This window comes from Lycium ferocissimum, chromosome 8 (assembly GCF_029784015.1).
Source record: "Lycium ferocissimum isolate CSIRO_LF1 chromosome 8, AGI_CSIRO_Lferr_CH_V1, whole genome shotgun sequence".
Taxonomy (NCBI): Eukaryota; Viridiplantae; Streptophyta; class Magnoliopsida; order Solanales; family Solanaceae; genus Lycium; species Lycium ferocissimum.
In genome coordinates, this window is record NC_081349.1 from 26,138,267 (window position 1) to 26,144,123 (window position 5,857).

Here is a 5,857-nt window from a genome sequence, read left to right on the forward strand (position 1 = left end):
GGACGTCTCAATATTGCAGTGGTCTGTCCCCCGGGGATTTTTTCCCTATGCTTGAACATTTGGTCTTAACGAAATGTAAGCAGCTTAAGGAAATCCCTTCTCCATTTGATTACGCTATATCTCTAAGAAGAATTGAAGTAAATTGGTGCAGCTGGTCTGTTGCCAATTCAGCCATGGAAACTCAAAGAGCGCAGCACGAAGACATGTCAAATGATGCATTCACAGTTATTATACACCCTCCAGATTGGACTAGAGGATCATCTCCTTGACCCTTATCTAGTATGTTCTCAGAGTGTTCATCTGAGTATATTTCCACTCATTCATTTTCCTTTTACACCAGAAAACATTTTACCTGTTATACTTATTTCAGTTATCTGCTCTTATTGAAAGAAATTAAAAAAAAAAAAAAAAAAAAAATCTGATTTATTCTTGAATCTGAGTGCTAAGATTTGTTCAAGTTTTTATGAGTATTGCACCATGTCTGCAGAGTGTTCAATATACCCTTCATATATCTCGTGAATTTTCTGGTAAGGAAGGAGATTTGCAATAAAAGAATTGAAACGAAATTTTCCTATCCATTTTTCTTGGTGGACGTTTCATTCAGTCTTGCAAGCAAAAGATGGAAGAGGACCTGCCAGCTGGATTTTTTGTTGAGGATTTTCAGCAAGAATTGAAGTGATCGAATAAATGTCAACAGTGATTTGTGATGAAACTTGACTTTATGAGCAAGAGCTCATCTTTTGTTTCTTGGAATATTTTTGAACTATTGGAAATTTGAGATTATTGTTATTAGTAGCTGCCCAGTAAACTGCAGTTTACATTTTTTGTTTGTTTAACCACTTCTATAGATCTAGATGATTAACACAATAGCAATTAAGTCAAAATGGTGAGGATGATGTTTTTACTATTTCAGAAGGATGGTTGTACGGTAAAAAAAATGGATTTGAGATATATGGGAATGAAGGCATAACCACGTAAAAAATGTATAACTAAGGATCATTGGTGAAGATTGAAGTGATGTATCCATGTTTTGGGGAATTTGTTAATAACAACCATACTAATCTTTTCAATCAAGATTTGTTACAAGGGATACTAATTGTAGCCTCTGCATGCGAAAAAGTTGTATTAGAAGGTTGCCCAAGTGGCGAAGCCTGCTATATAAAGATTTTGCTGAATGAGTATAGATTAGTTCATGTCGAACTAGGGAATTAGCTAGCAATAAAGGAACAACGATGTCAGCAACTATAGCGGATGCAAAAGAGAAACTTCCATTTGGAGCAAGCATCGTAATCGTGTTGTTACAAAACAATCCATAGAACCTTGATACCACATTCATCAAAAAGATATTCACACCTCTCTAGGTTGGAGAACCCCTTCAGTTCGTTCTATTCATGCTTGAAAAGCGACCCCATCGAATACTAAAAAACCTTAGAGCTTCCTAACTTGCTGACATCCCGGCGAAGAGAGTCTCGACATGTTACCTTTTTTGCGAACATGTGCCTTATGATGGTAGGTGCTCGGGGCTTTGCGACTCCCGGTGATGGTGGGCCATTATGTTCCCTTGTCTCCACTTAGAGGGGAGGGATGATACTATTGAGGAGTTTATGTAAGACAACATCAGAATTCTCCAATTTAGTAGTCGGCAAGATCCGAGTGATCAACATCTTGATCAACTTAAGGAGCAGTTTCGCGGACCATACATTGAGATTCTTTTTCCCCTCATCGTTAGTCGCAGCTTCAAATTCGAGTATACTTGTCTTAAATGTGAGAGGAACCAGGTCCAGGTACAATATTGTGTTTAAGATTATGATCAGCTAAATTACTCAATTGTCCTAACATAGTGTTTACCATGAATAAAGATTTGGCGCAACTTCTGATGCATGTCTTCTACTGCTGAAGCTTCTTCTTCAGCGCTAAAAGATTTTTCAGTTTACAGCAGAGCTGAGATGATAATAGTAGAAACCTGACAATTTACCAGTTTTAGAGCAAAGTTTAGAACACTGAACAGAAACAAATTCGTGATATCAGTTTTCAAATTTTCATTTGACCAAAAAACATAACAGGTTAGGCTAGGGATAAAATATTAGGTTGACAAATAAGCTTGGGACAATTGCCTGATGAGTGATGACTGTCGTGTTTTATTCCGCAGAACTGGTCTAGTTGGTGGAACAGAATAATTAACTTCACTTCGTTCAAATAAGCTTGCGAAGCTACTAATACAAAACATGCTCAGTGAAATTTGATTTTTTCTTTTTTTTTTTCCGAAATGGTAAGTGAAAATTTATTGATGTAAAGAAGCACTAAAATGGTGCTGTGATGTTACATCCAAAAGGCAAAGTATGTTCTCTTCTAGCTATGCAGAGAACTAACAAAATCTAGAAGCGGTTCAGCATCATTTACAAGCGGCTGTTACACCCAAAAAAATAAAGAAAGAAAAAAGAAGTCAGCTTTGATCTTTATAACCGAAACATCTTTTGCTCCCTTCTTTCCAAAGTGTTCACCAAATGCATGTCGATATTGTGCTCCACACCTTTTTCTGTTCCTTCTTGATTCCTCTTCTTCCCAAATAGTTGACAGTACACAAGATGTTTTGGCATCACCCAGCTTACTTAACTGGAAGCCCTTTTTGTGCAGGTTATCTCGAGTCAAACAGGATTCATGAGCCACCAACCAAGAAAAGCATAATACGTTTTGAAGAGCATTGTTTTTCCTGATCTGTCTCCAAAGGCAAGAGGGATTTGATCCCCTTCTGTAAGTGAGTGAAAACACCTTTGCCTTGAGCTGTCCAGGTTACCTTGTCACTTCCATTTGATAAACCTTGAAATATCTCCGAAGTTATTATTGTCATTCTTTCTATTTCATTGAGAAACAGTTGCATTTGTGTTCTGTGCCAAGCTTCAGTCGATTATAATCATAAACACTTTGCTCCAGAGCTGATTCTTCGCAATTCAGTCAGAAGACCGATCAAAAGGTGTCCTCTGTTGCCTGTAAACATGCAGTTTAAAAACTTTGCTTATATATGCTGGATTGCATTCTCAGAACTAGAACTTTTGACTGTATAATAGTAACACGTAGAACATGTTCTTGTGTAAAAGAGAACGAATGTGTGGAAAATGTATTCAGATGAACACGGCAAGCACATACCAGATAAGAGTCAAGGAGATGATCATCTAGCCCAATCTAGAGGGTGTATTGTAACAGTGAAAGCATCATTTAGCATGTCTTTGTGCTGCCTTCTTTGAATTTCATGGGCTGAATTCGCAACAGCCCAGCTGCACCAGTTTACTTGAATTCTTCTTAGAGATATAGCGTCATCAAAATGAGAAGGGATTTCCTTAAGCTTTTTACATTTCGTTAAAACCAAATGTTCAAGCATAGGAAAAACATCCTCAGAGATAGTCCACTGTGCAACATTAATGTCGTCCAACTCTAGGTATTTCAGTTTTGGGAACTGTGAATCTCTCACTTCCCATTCGTTCCCTTCAAAGGCTCTGAGAAGTAACTTTAGAATCTGCAAGTTAGGCAGTTCTGCAATGGTCGAGATTTGGTTCCAAGGTAGACGAAACTTTGACAAAGTCAATTCTCTTAGTCTTGAGGGGAAATTGAAGACATGTGGAAGTTTAGCTGGACAACTGTTGGAAACAATCTTGAGGGATTCGAGGTGACTTAGGAACTCTAATCTGGGGAAAAGAACAGACCTCCGCTTCAGTATCTTTGAATAACCAAAAGTTCCCAAAAATGTGCAACTCAGCTTTCTCAAATTTGGCATCTTTTTCAACATCATCTCTGTATCTTCGCCATGAGAGAGGCGTGGAGTGGAAAATGTTTCCAAATTATCTAATTGAGAATTAGCAAGAGATTTTTCCATGTTCTCATGTAAACTAAATGAAGCACGATGCTTTACATGTATATGCCTCAATTTAACCATCTTCAGAAGTGAACTAGGTAACATCACCTCTACTCCCAATCCTCTAACCACAAAAGTTTCAAGATTCCAAAGCTTAGCTATAGATGAAGGAATTGAGTTTGCACTAGTTTGAGCGGCAAAGTACCTCAAATGTATTAAAGATTGTATTTCGCTGGGGAAAGTACCACCAATGTTAAAGGATTCCAAATCCAACACTTTAACAAGTTTGAAGCTGTCAAAGATGAAGGAGATATCACGTGGCCATGAAAAGTTACCCGGATTAATCACGTTAAATAGTAAAGAGCGAACATTTGAGCGAGATGGCTGCCATAGATCAATCTGATCCTCATAAGAGTGAACAAACAACCGGTATTCCTTAGGCTTTTCAGGAAAGTTATCCTCTTCACTGAATCTGATTAAAGAAAAACAAGGAAAACGAGAGTTAGGATTAAAATAATAGAACGACACTAGTGTAGATCTGTACAGTTATACCTATTGATACGGAGGAAGAAATCCTCCTGTTTGGCCATATCCAAGCAGAATTTATGCGATAGATCATGGATGCGGCATGTTTTCAGCTTGCCATTGTGTTTCTTCTCCACATCCATCACTAAATTTCTACTAATAAGATCTTCCAAAAAACCTTGTGCAGCATCTTCAGGTCCTTTTTCTGTATTTGCTTCTACAAACCCCTCCGCTATCCAAAGCCGAGTCAATTTTGAGACATGAATATCCTTGCCCTTCAAAAAGCCGCTGAAATAGATAAAACAAGGCTTCAGCTGGTTAGGTAAATTCTTGTAACTGAATCCAATCATAGATATGCTCTCTTCCAAGCTACCAATATTCCGCGAACCTAGACGTTCTTCTATTTCTTTCCACAATTCTTCTTTCTTCTTTTTCTCTTTCAGAACGCCAGCAACTAATACAATGGAGAGAGGCAACCCTCCACAACATTTTGCTATTCGAAATCCCACATCAACAAGTTCAGGTGGACAATTCTCCCCTTGAAACACCTCTTTCTGTAATAATGTCCAGCTCTCATCATCACTGAATAAGCGAAGATGATAGGGTTCACTTTCACATTTAGCATGATCAGCAATGTTTCTCAGCTGAGTTGTTAGGATAATTCTACTCCCATTCCGAGCATCTTTAAAGCACATATGGAAGTTGTCCCACACGTCATTGTCCCACACATCATCAATGAGAACTAAGAATCTCTTGGTCAACAAGAATTGATGGAGCTCATCAGCTAATATGCCATCTTCTTTTTATTACGATCAACAGGCTCAAGTACACCATTCAATATGGTAAGCAACAAATCTCTCCATGAATATACTTGAGTCACACGACACTGAGCACGGACATCAAAGTGAGATGTGACTATTGAATCATTATAAATCTTCTCAGCAAGAGTAGTCTTACCGATTCCAGGCATGCCGACCAATGAGATAACATCTAGCTGAGGTGATCCTTCCAGTAGCTGCTTCTTTAGTGCGTTCATCACATCTTGATATCCCTCAATTTCTTCATTTTCTCTTGGAATATTGGTGGGTAAAGACGGCAAAAGATTAGTGGAGGTCTTTGCAACTTCGGGCACTGCCTCATCGATCTTCTTTCTTTTGCAAGTCTGACTAACAACTTTGTTTACAAGCTTAATATTCTCAACAACTTCAGAAATCAAAAGAACTTTGTACCAGAGTGGATGAGAAAAGGTCAAGCACGAGTCAATGATATACTCTGCCTTGTATGCCACTTCAGTAACACTTGCTATCAGACTATAAACTTCATTGAACCTTTCTGTGTAATGATCATACAACGATCTTAGACACAATAAGCCCTTCTTGACTGATTCAATTTGATGCTTTAAATCGACAACTGAATCGAGCTTAGAACTTAACAGCTCTTCCAATTTGCCTAAGAAACAATTTAGAAATCCTAATCCATTTGTCC

General features: G+C 38.1%; 1 pseudogene; it reads right to left on the reverse strand.

Annotated features, from left to right (window-relative positions):
* Positions 1-2,249: 2,249 nt before the first annotated feature.
* On the reverse strand, positions 2,250-5,851 carry LOC132067732 (putative late blight resistance protein homolog R1B-16; annotated as a pseudogene).
* Between the last annotated feature and the right edge of the window lie 6 nt (positions 5,852-5,857).